Source organism: Marmota marmota, unplaced genomic scaffold, assembly GCF_001458135.2.
Source record: "Marmota marmota marmota unplaced genomic scaffold, marMar, whole genome shotgun sequence".
Lineage (NCBI taxonomy): Eukaryota > Metazoa > Chordata > Mammalia > Rodentia > Sciuridae > Marmota > Marmota marmota.
The window spans coordinates 7088733-7104535 of record NW_026000222.1 but is presented as its reverse complement, the minus strand read 5'-3'; positions in this window follow the sequence as shown (position 1 = coordinate 7104535).

Here is a 15803-nt window from a genome sequence, read left to right as displayed (position 1 = left end):
TCATATTAAATTTACCACCCAAGCTGAACTATTAAGCTCAACTATTGGGAAGAAGATGAGGTGGCACCTCTCTGAATACAATATTTAAGATGAACTTGAAAAAAGGAGGAGGGATCCTGGCTGAGAACTGAAGGAAACCTTCCACTCAGGGTGAAGAACGTGTGTGCAGACACTATGCATTTGAGGCCTTGAAAGAAAGTTCCTGTGCATGGTGGGTGGTGAGGGGGGCAGGTGTCTGGGAAGGAGCCTTAGAGAGAGAAAGGGCCCTGCAGGTGGTGTTGAGCATTCTGATGGAGATCAGGGTCAGGAAGCATCGTGATCTGATTGATAAGTTTTAAAAATCTCTTTGAGCTCAGTGACACCCAAGCCAAGGATGGTTAAGACTCTGGGTGAACCTCGGACCAGTTTGTTTGCAAAGTTTGTTGCCAGACAATAATGAGCAAAGAAATGGAGCACACATATTCAGAACTTCCTTAGTATTTTGACTGCTGCCATGTCCAAGCACACCAATACACACACACACACACACACACACATATATATATATTCTTTCTTCCACAAGAATTTGGGTCCACAAGAAATTAGAAAAAAATATGTAGTCTCTAACCAAAATAATTTTTAAAACACCACTCTAACTTTGGAGTCTAGAGAAATGAAGGGTGGTTTGGAAGACAAGTTGGAAGACCAGTTGGCTCACTATCACTCACTGACATGGGTTAGGTTAGTGGCTCTGGAAGGAGAGAAGGGATAGATTCCAAATGTAGAGATTAAAGTGGCAGAAACTGGTGCAGGTTGGAGCTGGGGAAGGAAGAGAAGTGGGCTTCACAGATGTGCAGCGATTAAGGAAACTGGGCTCCCAGACATAATGAGACGTGAGTGGCTGGAAAGAGAACTCAGCTCACAATCGCTTTGCATTTGCTGTGGTAACTACTGTGTTGAAACTTACAATGGTCATTGGAAAGGAAATACATCCTGAAGGCTAAGACACAGTATCTTTTAATTTTAATTAGAGACCACCTACAACACAGAAACAAGTCAACATAATTCACTTTTCTAATCAAAGAGAATTCTTTGAGAGCAGAAGAGACCCAGCATCCAAATAAATGAGTTGTAATTTCCTTAATGAACCAAGTCATCATGAATCACCATGTGGAATCACCCCTTGTGCTGTGGACCCCATGACATTTCCAACAATGCGACACTATTTGGTAAATATTAAGGCTCTTGGAGGAAGGGGGAAAGAAATGACCTTTCAATCTATATGGAGCATGTTAATTACTAAAAAGGCGGCAACTGCTTGTCAGAGATTGTTCTGTGTCGTCACCACTGAAGCATGGCTCTGTCTTTTGGTTATGAATTATCCTTAGAAGAAATCCTTATGGATGCATGACATTTACATTTGCAGTGTCGTTTAGCATAAGTATGCATTACTATTCATGTTGTTGGGTCCTGCGCAGTTCTTAACTAGGGGTATGTTTTTAAGCTCAAAGGAATATTTTCAAATATGCTCTTGGAATCCAGTGTAGTGTTGTAGGAAGGGAATCAAAGTAATGTCACATGTTCCTTGGTCTAGAACCACAAATCTGCAACCACTGGTGTGACCCAATTAAATTTTATGTAATCCAGAATATCTCACAACTGTTCGATTACAGAAACCTTTTTATTCTGCAACATCTCTTGATACAGCACGTTTGTGGAATTCTCACTGGTGCAGGGGTCCACAGCTTGGGGATCTGACCATGGGACCTAACTGCTTTCCCAGCCTCATCATTTACTAAACGTGGATCTGAAACTTCTGTGACCATCATTTTCTTTTAAGTGGGAATGAAGCACTTTTATCAAGTAAGATTGTTTCTGAAAATAATAAATGAGCACGTTGTGTAAAGTGGTTGGCACAGAACTTGAAGAACATATATATATATCTCCAGAAAGAGCAGCCACATTCTAATCTCTGTCTCCCAAGTGCTGGGGACATAACAAAGGCCTGTGATCTGTTGAATTCCTGCCAGGGAGACAGTATGGGGGTTCAGAACCCAGAGCCAGGGGTCTATGGACGGAACTGAGAAAAGACCCCCAAGTGTCCCAAGGCTCTGTTCTGAGTCTTCTTCATTAAATACCATGGTTTCCCCAGCTGCAGGAAGCTTGCTTATGTAGTGGAGAAAGGAGAAAAAGATGAGAGGAGGGATCGGTGAATAAAAATAATATCATTGCAAAAGAAAAGATGAGGAAGAATGGAAGAGAGGGGAGAGGAGAGAAAGGATATATAGATAGATAATAGGTTATAGACAGATGACTGACTGATAGATGATAGATTATAGATGAAATAGGGAGGAAAGGGGGAAAATAAAGAAGGAAAAGGGGAGGGAGAGATGGGGGGGAGGGAGAAGAGAAAGAAAAGGGTCCACTGTAAATAGGATTAAGTCTCTAAATGAAAGACAAACAGAAAACTGCAAATAGAGTCACTTCAACTAGAGCGTAATTTAACAGGTGGGCGTTTTTCACTGTGGAGTCTGAGGGGCCCAACCCTGACTGCCCGCATGTGCTGAGAGACAAGCCTGTCCAGCCTCCATCATCCTCATTTTCCCTAACTTTAAACTCCCATCCTTGTGGGGTTGCTATGATGGGCAAGCAGGCATCCCAGGTGAAACCCTAGCTCAGTGCCTGGCCCCTGGTGACATCCTACCAACATCAGTCCCACGTGATTGTCACAGTCAGGCTGCAGCCTGTGACGCTTTCAGAACCAAAAGTCTCAGGATCAGTTCCCTACTAAGAAAGAAGACTGAGCAAAGAGAAGGGAATGTATGGGTAAGTAAATGTTGGGGACGAGGATTCAGTCTTTGAATGTGGAGGCTCCAAGACATGAACACTTAAATGAGGGATTTTGCAAGAGTGAGGTGGATTCCTTGTATGAAATAAAAAGGGGTGGTATGAGGAGTTTTTCCCCCAGTAGAAATTGTACAAAGGTTGAAAGGAGAAATAAAGATGATGCATTATTAAGCCAATTATGTAGAACTAAATGCATGAGTTGGAATAAGGTGTAATTTAATAAAAACAGAAACAGTTTGAATATAATTTTTAAAATGAGCTCCAATATTCAAGTAAGATCAGAAGGCGGGACATATGAGGGAAAGGGAGTCTTCCATTGTTAATATATTCAATTAATGTGTTCAAAATTAATGTCTCAAGATCTGAAAATATGACAGAAATGAGAAAACCCCTGTATTTGAACTCAGGACATCTTAGAAAGAGGGGTCATCAACAAGGAAGCCCTGTCTGCCTTTAAATTTTCCAGAATGTTTGGACACACAAAAACATTAATAGAGAAATATTCATGTATCTTAGGGGAAAGAATGGGTCTAATGGAGAATGATACCCAATAGAAAATAGAGAAGATTGAAAGAACTAAAGGCTGAGGACAGACATAAGGATTCTTGAAATATTGTATATATATGCTGAGCAGAGAATAAAAATCATAGGTAGTAGCAACAGTGGCAAAAAGATCTAACTTGCAATATTGTAATAATTTTTCTAACAATGGAGCCAGCTTTCCTTGAGAGCAGTGAACTTTGCATCATTGGGTGCATCAAAGTGGAATTTGATATGAATCATAATTTATCAGGAATGTTGAAGATGGATGTCGTCACTCAACAAGAATGTTGAATTAGGGCACCTTGTCCCACGGTGCTTCTCAAAATACTGATACAGGGTGCTAACAGTTACTAGAGAAAGAACAAAGAGCAATTCCCTGGTCAAGTAAAGGGAAACATGAAATTAAACAAAGTTACTCATGTCGGAAGACCTTTCGTTCTAGAATCTCCATGGGGGATATCAGTGTATGCACACCTTCTGAGGAAGCTTTCTATAAGGTGGCAGGGGGGGAATGGGTGATGACATGATCTCTAGGGGACTGTGGTGCACATGCTCCCCCAAACACTTTCAGCTTGGAGATTCCAAGAGAACCAGTGGTCCTAGTTATGATCAAGTTCAATAAAGTACACAGGACAACCAAGAGGACAGACATCACAGCAAAAATAGGGACCACTAACTTAAAAGAGATAAAAATGAAGGAGGAGAATAAATGCATCGTGTTTGTAGAGATGTCTCTGAGCAATGGGGACTGCACATACTTGTGGGTACAAGAAACAAAGTAATAGACAATCCATACTTTGCTAATAGAAAAAAAAAGGGCGGGGCGGGGGGAAGGCAGTAAGAGAATAAACCACACAGCAAGAGCCAAAAAAGAATGGGAAGAGCATGAATTAGTGATGGGTGTGGATGTGTCTCTTATTTTTAAGCATGAGGTGTACCTGGCCTGAGCCCAGGCCAGTGTGGACCTAGTCAGCTTCCTTCCGGATGGGAAGAGCCCCTCAGGAAGTCCAGCCGGGAGGCTTCACAGGAAATGTGGGTTCAGACAGGGCTGGCTCTTCAGAGTGAGGATGTCCTGGCGAGAGCACCATGCTTTTGGCTCCTGGGACGTGGCTCTGGGTGAACTGGAAGTGGAGCTCGTCTTCTTGGACTCAGTACAAGCAAGTCAGGTCCCCGGTGCTCCTTGTCCCGGCTCTGGGGAACGCGTGCCACTTTACAGTCCGGCACTGCTCACTGACACTGTCCTGCTGGCCACAACTTGTCCTCTGAGGGGTTTCCCCTTTGCTTACTCCTCCAGTCTCAGCCTCCCCCAGCACCCGACAGAGTCTGAGCTCCCGAGGTGTCTTCCTGGTCGTGTCTTCAGCAGATCCTTTCCTTTCTTCCTCTTCAAGCTTTGGCCTCTCATCGCAGAATTCCAGCTGGCTGCTGATGGACGGCCAGTTCTGCTCCTACCCCTGGTTTGTGAGCCCCTAAATCTGAGGGAGGGCAAAAGAGATACAGCTCTTTTAAATGAGCCGTACTGGTCCCTTCCCATGACAGCCCTGCTGGGTGCCTATCCTGGGACCCCTCAACTGCCTCAAATCAAAGGACCTCATATTTCTCACCAAATCCGTAGCTTAAGGAGCCTCATTATAGCCCTTCAGTACATCTGGGAAGATTAGAGCCTATTAAAAAAGCCTTTGGCACAAGCAATTTAATGCTTAAAGCTCTAATCTGGAATTGGTATATTTATCCTGGTCTTTAATTATTAATGTTGCTTTATTGATTTGATACCTAAAACGCAAACAACAAAAACTGTTCAAACTAATTATTGCAAGCTTTCTACCTTTTGGGGCTTCTCTACTAGTCTTCAAATCTAAACCTTTTTTTTCCACCAATCGATAGGGTTTAATTCATTAACAAGTTCTAGCGCCTTGTTTCCACTGTTTGGCAATTTCTCCCCAGCAACAGGAAGTGCACTGAATTCCTTCCCTGGCAATGGCCACACATCCTATATACGTGTATTTAGTATTCACCCAAGTTCAACATGCCCCCTTCCTGGTATTCTGTGCTCAGGGGCTGCCAGATACTTCGTACAACGTCACTGTTTGGGTCTTTATCTTACCACAAAGACATTATATCTTTGACAGATCTTATACACTTGTGAAGGACAGCACTGGCATGGAGACATGAGGTCACCTTGACATCCATCCATGCTTTTTAATTGGGTCAATGGTTATCAATGTCAGTTTGGTAGAAATGCATTCTAAATACTATTGATAGACAAAGAGTGTGATAGGCCAAGGCAGGGTTTCTTCCTGCTGTGTCACTGGCCTGGTTTCTGATTCAGGAGTGTGGGTCCTGTCCTTATCCCAGGCAGGGGATGGCTATCAAGTCCAAATGAGGTGAAAGAAGACCTTCTAAGAGAAGCTACTTTGACTCCTCTGAAGGGCTGATAGGAAGGGGGATGCTCATTAAGGCATTTGCTTACTTAGATCAGTGCTGAGCACATGGTGGGCACTCCATCAATGTTTGTGGAATGAACGAGGGGATGCCAGTTGTCAGTTTCTTTGCCATCTAGAACCTCTTCCTTGTGAGGATGGAAATGAAGTTGCCACAGATCTCTCCCCCTTGTTGCTGGTAGGCCTCTGACTCCTGCTGGCTTCTGTCCACTCTCCTGACCCCTTTGGAGTAAACTTACAGGTCCCATTTGTATCACGTCTTGGGATAGATAATAAGGACCATATGTTTAAATTCTTTGTGGAAGGCAGAAGGCCTCCATTAACTTTGTTGGTGAAAATTTCTGCATACCCTCAGGAAATCATTATGTTTAATATGCTCAAGGTACTACAAGAGAGTTCACACCAACATGGTGGAGACACCTCCTTCTTTGCCTGGAGGAACTTAACAAGGAAAACAGAAAAACAAGTCAAGCTGATATGAACCAGATGAAAAATATGATATACCTTCAACTATAATATGACCTACACCTTGGCTCTAGTACACACTAAGTCCATAATTATTAAATGCACACATTTCTAGTGACACTGTGGACTCTCTGAAATAGCACTTCATTGATTTTCAAAAAATATTCTGAAACCTCCTTTTTGATACAATTCACAATTTGATGTGTTTTAAAAGTTAAGGTAAAATGGTCAGAAAGTACCAAAATTCTCAGAGACAACTAAAAAAAAATGGCTATGTTTACACACACACACACACACACACACACACACACACACACATGCATGTTCCAAACGAACAACAGGAAGACTGACATACTTTTTCAGAGGTCTGGCATAATGAATTAAAATTCAAAAGTGACAATATTATATGTATTTTAATGTTGAATTTACCCTTAAATCCTAAAAAAGACTACAAAATATTAAAATATTTCAAAATTATACAATGACACATGATTGAAATAGATTGCACATAGTTTCGATTGCAAAAAATTAATATTTTAATTTTACATGTTTGTTCAAAAGAGACGGTATTCTCTAAATATTGCTCTATCCTTCTTTTGCTATTGCAGATATAGTGTAATCTTCAATGTTTTAGTCCTTCTCTTTGTGTCTAGCAAACCAAACAGAATGGAAAGCAGTCATGTACAGAATGGCTAAGTCCTTTCCCTCAAGATATATGGTGGCTATAAACTATCCCAGGAGCACAGATGATGTCATATGGAAGACTAATTAACACACCTACAGGATAATGTATGTTATATGGTCTTTAAATTTTTATTAAGGTCACCATGAAGTATGGCTTAGGACTAATGATGATGAAGACTTGGGGCTTCAACACCACCTATGGGAATGACAGATGGCGGTGAGCAGTTGCATGAAAATGATGGGATCTCCTAAGCCCTTTGCTGCAGAAGCTCAGCTTCCCTAAGAGAGAGCCCTGCAAGGGACTGAGAGTCCACGGAGCCTGAGTAGCTTGTCAGGGGAACAAACAGAGGGATGGCATCCAGGCGGAAGGAAGATCTCGGCAAAGGCACGGAGGCGTGTAGCTCTTGGCACGCCGAGGGAATGGCTGGTATTTCAAGGTAGAAGATGGGAACTGGTGGGAGGTGAGATAGCTGGGAGATGGTGCCGTGGAAGCCACCGTGATGCGGAGGAACCCTGTATGGACCCTGGTGGTGAAGGAGAGTGTGGCCAACAGAGGGGTGACTACTTCTCATTCCATCCACTGCCCCTCATTTCTGCACCCTGGCATTAAGGGCAGCCCTGTTACCAGGTCTGGCCAACAGGCTGTGACCAGCCCCCACTGAAATGAACAGGTTGGCCCCCGACATTCACTCTCCAACCCCCCTCCCTTCCTCTCTCTTTCTCTATGCCATCTATCTCTGCCTCTAACTCTTACCCTGTCCCTGTCCTGATCCCTGTCTCTAGCTCTTTGCTCTGAAGACCCTGGAGCTTCCTGTTAAAAAGGCAAAACCATGAATACTGAGGAGCCACAAGGAAGAAAGTTGTCCTGGTGAGTCGCTAGACCCACAGTGACTTTGCATGAGCAGTAAACAGACTTCTATTAGGTTAATCAGCCAGAATTTCACGTGCTCTAGCCTACTCTTTCCCAATTAGCACAAAGAGACTCTCGAACGGACTTCTTATTTTTAAAATTTTTTTTTAGTTGTTGACAAACCTTTATTGTTTGTATGTATGTATGTATGTATGTATTTATATGTGGTGCTGAAAATTGAACAAATGTCTCACAATGTCTCACACCTGCTAGGCAAGAGCTCTACCACTGAGCCACAACCCCAGACTCTCAAATGAACTTCTTAAGGCTAGACTGACATGGTGATATAGGCTGATGGGGAAAACCTGCTGGACTGACGCAGAACCACTGGATAATCCTGGAGAACTGTGAACCTAACACTCATTGGTACTTGCAATGGACCAGTCTATACATGGAGGAACTTTCTCATTTGGTCCTTATAATCCTTGGAGGTTGGTGCTGTTGCTCTTATTCTCATAACTGTACAGACTGTGACAAACCCAGTCTGTGACACCTGAGAAACCAAATTCTTAGTACTTCCATATATTTGAGCCCTTGATTTTTTGTCATACTCAACTGAGACTGATTTCCACATGTTTCCGGGTATTTTATTATTTTGTTTTGTTTTCAGAAATGGTGGTTTTATCCCATCCTTCCACATCCCCAAAGAACTTACTCTGCAGTTGCTCAAGGGATTTGATTTAGCTGCCACTCCGTGGGCATTTGCCTTCATAAGGACTAATGTGGACACTGGTGTGGAATTAGAGTCCCAAGCACAAAAAACAAATATGGTATGGCCGAGTCCTGAGGGCTGTTTGATGACCCCATTGATGTTTCAGTGGGCATTGACCTTGGTACTGGGAGACACCAAGGGAAAGCAGTTCAGACAGCTGCTTTGACACAACCCTCCACAACTCCCTCACTCTTGTGGTTCACTGGTTCACCAGGTCTGGGTGATAGTCTCTTTCCTGCTCCTGTGCTCTGGGATCTGCCCAAAGGCTCCTCCATCCACTTGGCTCACCAGGCCTCGGGTGGGTCTCCCAGTATCTAGAACTCTGAAAACACAGGAGGGACATGGATTCCTTGGCTTCCCATCCACCCTCCACTGTCAAGTCCCTACCATATGGGTCCTCTTGGTTAAGCCTAAGAATGACTGAGCAACTTACTAAGATGAAGACTACAGGCCCCTCCAATTCCTGGAGGTTCAAATTCAATAGGAACAGGAATAATTTTAGTGATTTCTCAGCCCCCATAATTATATGAGCCAATGCTTCATAATAAATCTCCATTTATATTTAGAAGAACCCTGACCAATACATGGGGTCAAATCCACACATAGCTTTCGTAAGATGAAGCCCCAGACAACTGTGACGCAAGTAGATCACTTTTTGTGGGATAAGTGACTGTTATATAACAGACCTCCAATCTGGTCACTAATGGCACAGTCCATGTACTTGGCTTCAGGAAGCCCCTTATCTGGTGGAAATACAGACAGGAAAACCATTACATTGCAACACTGCAGCAGTCAGAATTTTTAAAATATTCTCCTCTAATGCTGGGGTGCTTTGGCCACATTATTTTTGTTACATTGTGTGCACGGATGCTCACATAACAGTGAATCCCCTCCCCATTACCCATAATCATAATGCACCAATAAAAATATGAAAAAAATAAATGACTATTGATTATTCATCTAAAAATTAAAGTACTCCCCTTTACCCCACCCCAAGTGATTCTTTTGTCAGTTGGGATTGCCATTCACTACTAATGAAAGCACACCATTGCTCCTGTTCAGCCAGCATTGTCATTAAAGAAGGGATATGCAGGACATAGAGGACTAATTCCCATCCCAGATCTGTGGTCTCCAAGATGTACAACTTGAAGTAGCCACTCTTATCTTCAATGTCCCCAGCAAAGGGCTGGTCTGTGCACCCGAACTGGATATGATGGGACCAACTTCCAACTGCGTTCCTTGGACTCCCATGGCTCAGATTTCTCCACCTATTGCAAAGGTGTGTGCTGGTTTTCAAAGGTGCCCTTCTTTGGGAAAGACAGAAAAGTAATGCTGGATAAAGCCAAACTGATATTCAACAACACAAAGGAACAGGGAAGGATGCAGATTGAAGGATGTCTAGGAATTGCAAATGCAGTGGTTTAAGGTCCACTGGCCACAGGAAGAAAATGACTTTGAATCTGTGTCTTTGTCCTTAAATGTCAGTTCTCTTCGGGCAACCACGAATCTCTAACCTAGCTCAGGTGGCACCTTCTCCTAGGGCGTTCTCTTAGCCCACCCATCTCCTAGACTGCGTTCCCCAGCTTCTGCAGGAGCCCATGCGTACCCCCACTCACACTTGCCCCTGCCCCTCTTAATGTTGGCTCGTTTGTGTGTCTTCCCTACTGGTGTGGGAATCCCTGGAAGGCAGGAGCCATGTCTGTGTCATTACAGGCTCCCAAGTTAGGTTTCTTGTTTGAACCAGTGAGTTTCCAGCCTTGTTCAAGGTTAAAACAGAACTCTTCAGGGTCCTGAGCAGTGGAAGAGATACTGACAAACTGAAGCTTGGCAGATTGAAGGAGTGTGCAGAGTTACCAAACCAATCAAGACAGACTTGAAATGAGGAAGGACACACTCCAGGAAAAAGTCTCCCTTTTCTCCCTGTTCCGGGCAGCACACTCCTCATCCAGGGCTCTGAGGAACCCTCGAAGGCTCCATTTTAAACTACTTAAATTTAGTACATGACTCAGGACACATTCCTTGGAGCGCAGAAAAGAAACCAAGTGTTGTGTCAATAGCCCGGATCCAGGTAGAAAATAAATAAATGTCAACTGCCCGAGCTCACTGGTCTTTGAACCTGTTTGAACCACATTCTTAACTCCTGTTACTCACCCTTACACATCACTTGTTAGATATTGTCTCTGGAAGTTCCCATTCATACCCCGATCACATCCTAAATGAAGCGTTCTTCTTTCTTACTTCCCTGAGTTTGTTCCGGAAAGATAGATTTTTCTCAAGGTGGTAGCGACCACTTGGTTTTTAGAAATTCCTCAGAAATTCCTGTCCTTCCAGCTCCAAAGGTCTTCTTTCAATTCTTTATTTTTTCTCCACATGTTTCATTGGTACATTATAGTTGTATATAATGGTGAGATTTATTGATACGTATTCCTACATACACACAGTACAGCAATATAACTTGGCCAATATTAGACCCTAGTTCTTCTCCTTTTCCTCCCCTCTTCTTTCCCCTGGTAATTTCCCTCTATTCGATTGATTTCCCTTTGAGTTTCATGGGATCCCACCCACTTTTCTTTGCTTTTTGCCTCTCTATTTCTGCATATGAGAGAAGACATATAACCCTTGACCTTCTGAGTTTGGCTTATTTTACTTAACCTAATGTTTTCAAGTCCCATCCATTTTCCTGCAAATGACATAATTCCATCTTTTGTGGCTGAATAGAGCTTCATATATACATGTATACCACATTCCCCTTATCTATTGATCCATTTATGGATGACTAGGGGTTCCATAGTTTGACTATTGTGAATTATGCTGCTATGAACATACATGTACATATTATGCTGACTTTAATTCTTTAGGATGAATACCAAGGAGTGGTATAGCTGGGTCCTAAGGTGGGTGGGTCCCTGACTAGTCCTTTGAGGAGCCTCCGTACTGATTTCCATGTGGTTGTATGAATTTTCAATCCCACCAACAGTGTGTAAGTGTTCCTATTTCTCCACATCCTCTCCAGGATTTACTGCGGTCTGCATTCTTGATGAATGCCATTGGATTCTTATTTCAATACTAGCTTTTAGTTATAACATTTTTGAGCTTTTCTAGTGACAAAGGTTTAGCTTTGCAGCCCTCTTCTACATTGGAACACCTTCATGTTGGCCTGGTGCTCCCACATCTCCATTGAAACGTTTGGCCTACCCTCTGGGCCTCCAGGTTGAGGTCATCTCACTTTAGTAGAAGGAAGGCTGTGAGGAGGATTCTGTGGTTTTGGAGATGCCGTGTGAAGGTAATGGAGTGCTAGGCCACTCTTGGAAGCTTAGAAAACCCTGTCTTCTGCACAAGTGGGTTTGGGGAACACTGTGAGGAGGAAGAAGTTGGCAACAGCACCAAATAGAGAACAGGAGCCAAGAAGATACTCAGGATTTCATATTAGGCCCCTTGCCCAACGCCCGATGGATCTGAAATTGCGCACATAAAGCAAGGACTTGGCACGGGATGCGAGCTGATGAGTTTTTTGCACCGTGCCTCGGTTGTGCAAGGGAGGGAGGCTGATGGGAAGAGTTTCAAGTCATAGATCTAGACGATGTCTGGCTAAGTATCATGGAGCCAGAGAGTGTCCCGACCCAGGACTGCAGTGGTTTTGTTGCAGAGAGTAAATAAATGTGCTGCCAGCATTGTATTGAGAGAGAAAGATCCATATGAAAAAAAAAAAAAGCACTTAGAAGCATCTGTCAGCCGGCTAGACCAATGTTCTAGACTTGGAAGGGCTGATGATGAGTTGTACATAGTCCGGATAAGTACTGGGTGAGTCAATGCTCACTTTGATCTCTCCCCGTCTTGCATCATCTGGGGCAGGCAGATGAGGAAGGAGAGCTGGGGAGGGGAGGAGAGAAATACCCTACGTGGGTGCAAGTTACTGCATGAGACAATCTGGATTAGCCAAGTGCATTTTCCTGAGATAGATGATTCAGGTAGTGTTACTAGGCTCCCGAAGGCCAGGACTGCGGTAAGGGGGTGACCAAGCCCCTAGCCTCCAGCGTGGCCGTTAAGGGGGCACCCTACTTTTGCACAACTTGGACTCTGGTTTCACTCTAATTCTGGTCCAGTCAGAACGCTTACTTAAAATTTTCATATTGTGTTCATTGAGGATCTTGTTCACTTATTTCAAAATTTAATTAACACTGCATTCAGATCTTATTTATCTTGATGATTGAGTTTTTTGGCAACCCTTTAAATTTCGTCCCTGAATTGAGCACTCCATTCACCTCACCCTGTTCCTGGCCCTGAGGCCAACAATGCAAATCCAAAAAGTAAAGCTCAGATAACATTTGCACTTTGCTCAAAGCCACAGGTCTGGTTAACACAGGAGATTTTACACTTAGAATGCCCCGACTCCCGGGCCCCACTCTGTCCATCCTGTCCACTGACCCTGTTGAATAAGCTTATTCTTTCCACTTGAGCAGGTGACAGTGCCAGACAACACAATGAAATCCCAAGGAGCGATGACCCAAAGACAATGGAATTGAGGGGAAGTGGAAGAGAGATACATTCCCAAAACATTTTCAATGGAAAAGCTCAAAAATTATAAAAAAAGCTAAGAGCAAAGGTTCAAACGGGAATTGAAAGAAGGTCCTAAACAGACAGGCAGATGAGGAATGGGCTGTGCTCAATGAGAATTTCTGAATATCAAGCGGTCACTGGCATCTTTAGAGCATAGATTCAGAGAAGTAAGAAAGGAAAATACCGAGGATGTCCTTACATCATGAATGGGAACTTCCAGTGTCAGAATCTAACAAATGATGTATTAGTGTGAATAATGGCAATCAAGTGTGTGATTAAAGTAAATTCAAAGACCAGTAAGTTCCTGCAGGTGACAGATATCCTGGAGAATGACCATCCTCTGCCTTGGTGAGAGTTTGTAGAGAGGCGGGCTTCACAAATGTAAGACTCGGATCAGCATTTAGCTGGCAGAATCATTTCTGTTTCTTTCACTGGCTGTACCTTAATGAAAGCAGATGTAGTATCAACCATGCTTAATTTGTTAACTCTTGAGCAAAGTAAATGATTAGTAAATATTTGTTTTTGAACAATGAAAAGCAACATTTATTTGTCAAAGATAGGAAACCTCGTGAGAGATTGCTATCAGAGGTTAGGAGACTCTTTAGGCCAGATCCTTCAATAAATCGATATTTTTCTGTTTTTCTCAATTTTGCATTACTATAGTGAAGTATCTGAGAAAAATTTTATAAAGAAAAGGAGTTTATGGAGTGCAAAGTTTTGAATGCTGAAAGTCCAGATAGCCTAGCACAGGCTTTTGTGAAAGCCTCCATTGGCTAAGTCACCTCATGGCAGATGACAATGATACATTGTGAGAAGAAAGAACACATCTCAAAACAATAAGTCAGAGGGATTCAGGAACTGGGCTCACTCTTACAACAGCTTGCTTTTGGAAAACCACTTTGATTCCCTTGATGGCCTGACTGAAGCAACTCCCACTAGGCCCTACCTCAGGTTCACCCCAGCCCATAGCATTGCACATAACCAGTGAACCCCAGGGGCACACACTGGAACCATAGCCAAACAGAGCATGCTCCCTGTGACCACAGCATGTCGGCTCTCCTCTGCTCATTGAAAGAGTCACAGTAACTGCAGCATTAGGTCATGGGCACCAGCTCTGCTACCTCCAGGGGTTTCCTGTGTCTGGCTGGTTCCTGTCTCTCCACTCTGTTGTAAAATGACCTCCTAAAACAGACTCTCTGACCAGCTAGGTTGTTTTTAATTGATATTTTAAGTTTCATTTAGCCTCTTCTCCACATTAGCCATTCTCCTGGTTCATTTGTCCAGAATATGTCTTTCCTCTCTGAAAAGATTCCATTCTTCCATGAGCATTCTGGTTATTTCTGATTGGCCCACCAGAATATCTCTTTGAACATACGGATATGATTGGTCTTGTTCCCCACTGAAAAGACTTTCTGACTCTGAAAGCATTTAACAAACACTTGTTGGAGGATTAAAGGAGTTCATGGATGAGGGAAAATGCTAAAGTCTTACTATTTAGACCAATAGGAGAATACAGGGCACTCGTGTGAATGGACAATGGACAAACCTGTAAGGCACATTAGACAGACGAAGAGGGGGAAAATAGGCACCAAGTGAACCGACTTGTTCTTAAGAGATGTGTGTGTATATCTAGACAGAATCACTCCCCTGAATTGACCTGGAGAAAAATTCACAGGAAGTATATGAAATAGACAATTTTGATTCATGGAAACATCCTTGTGGAACTTGTATGACAGTTGAACAGTGAATCCTTCCAAGTCAGGGAAGGGGATGGCACGTAACCCTTCTAGTCACAGCAGATGATGATGATATGATGGAGAAGGAAGGGATAGCTCTCTGCTGAGTTCAGGGAGCCTAGCCCAGTGCTGAGCATGTAGCAGACATTCAGCATCTGGTCATTGGAAGAGCCAGGTGAGCTTACCTGGAAAGCAAATGATGGAACTCCTATGCACCATGCTGGAAAACAGCACAGCTTTGGAAAGATGGTAGACAGAGCCGCTATGCAAATTTGCACTTTTGCAAAGGCAAAGAATAATAAGTTTCCACAAATAAAAGGTGAAAATAAAGTCACTGTAGCAGCTCCGTGGGAAGCAGAGTCTGAGATAGAGATTTACTCACAGAAACTTTACTCAGAAACGTTCTCAGGATCCACACCTGAATGGGGGTTAAAGAAGCAGGACCAGGCAGAGAGAGAAGTCAGGTGGGTGGAGCAGCAGATGCAGAGGCCTCGGCCAACTTTTTGGAGATTGAGGATTGCTGGTCAGCATTGTCCTGAGCTGGAAAAATTGGGCCAGGCATTTATGCCTTGCATTTATTTACCAGTCATTAGGCATGCACTGCCCTTGGGAGAAAAGTATGACCTTGGACTTCTTCACCATCCAAGGGCAATTTCCTAACAGCTGATGCTCCCGCAGCTGCAGGAGTGACTGTCTTAATGCTTTGAATCTAAAGGTACTGTCCCACCAACCCGGTGCAGAAAATGTATATTATCATTTAAGAACATGGACATTAATGGATGGAAATTATTATAGCCAGCTCTAGGTTAGTGTGTGAATTTAATGATTGTGAACCAAGTCCTAAATCACAAAGGCAGAAATTAAAGAATAATAACATGCATAATCCACTCGCTATTTACTGAGTGTCTACTAAGTGCCAGGCACTGTTCTAA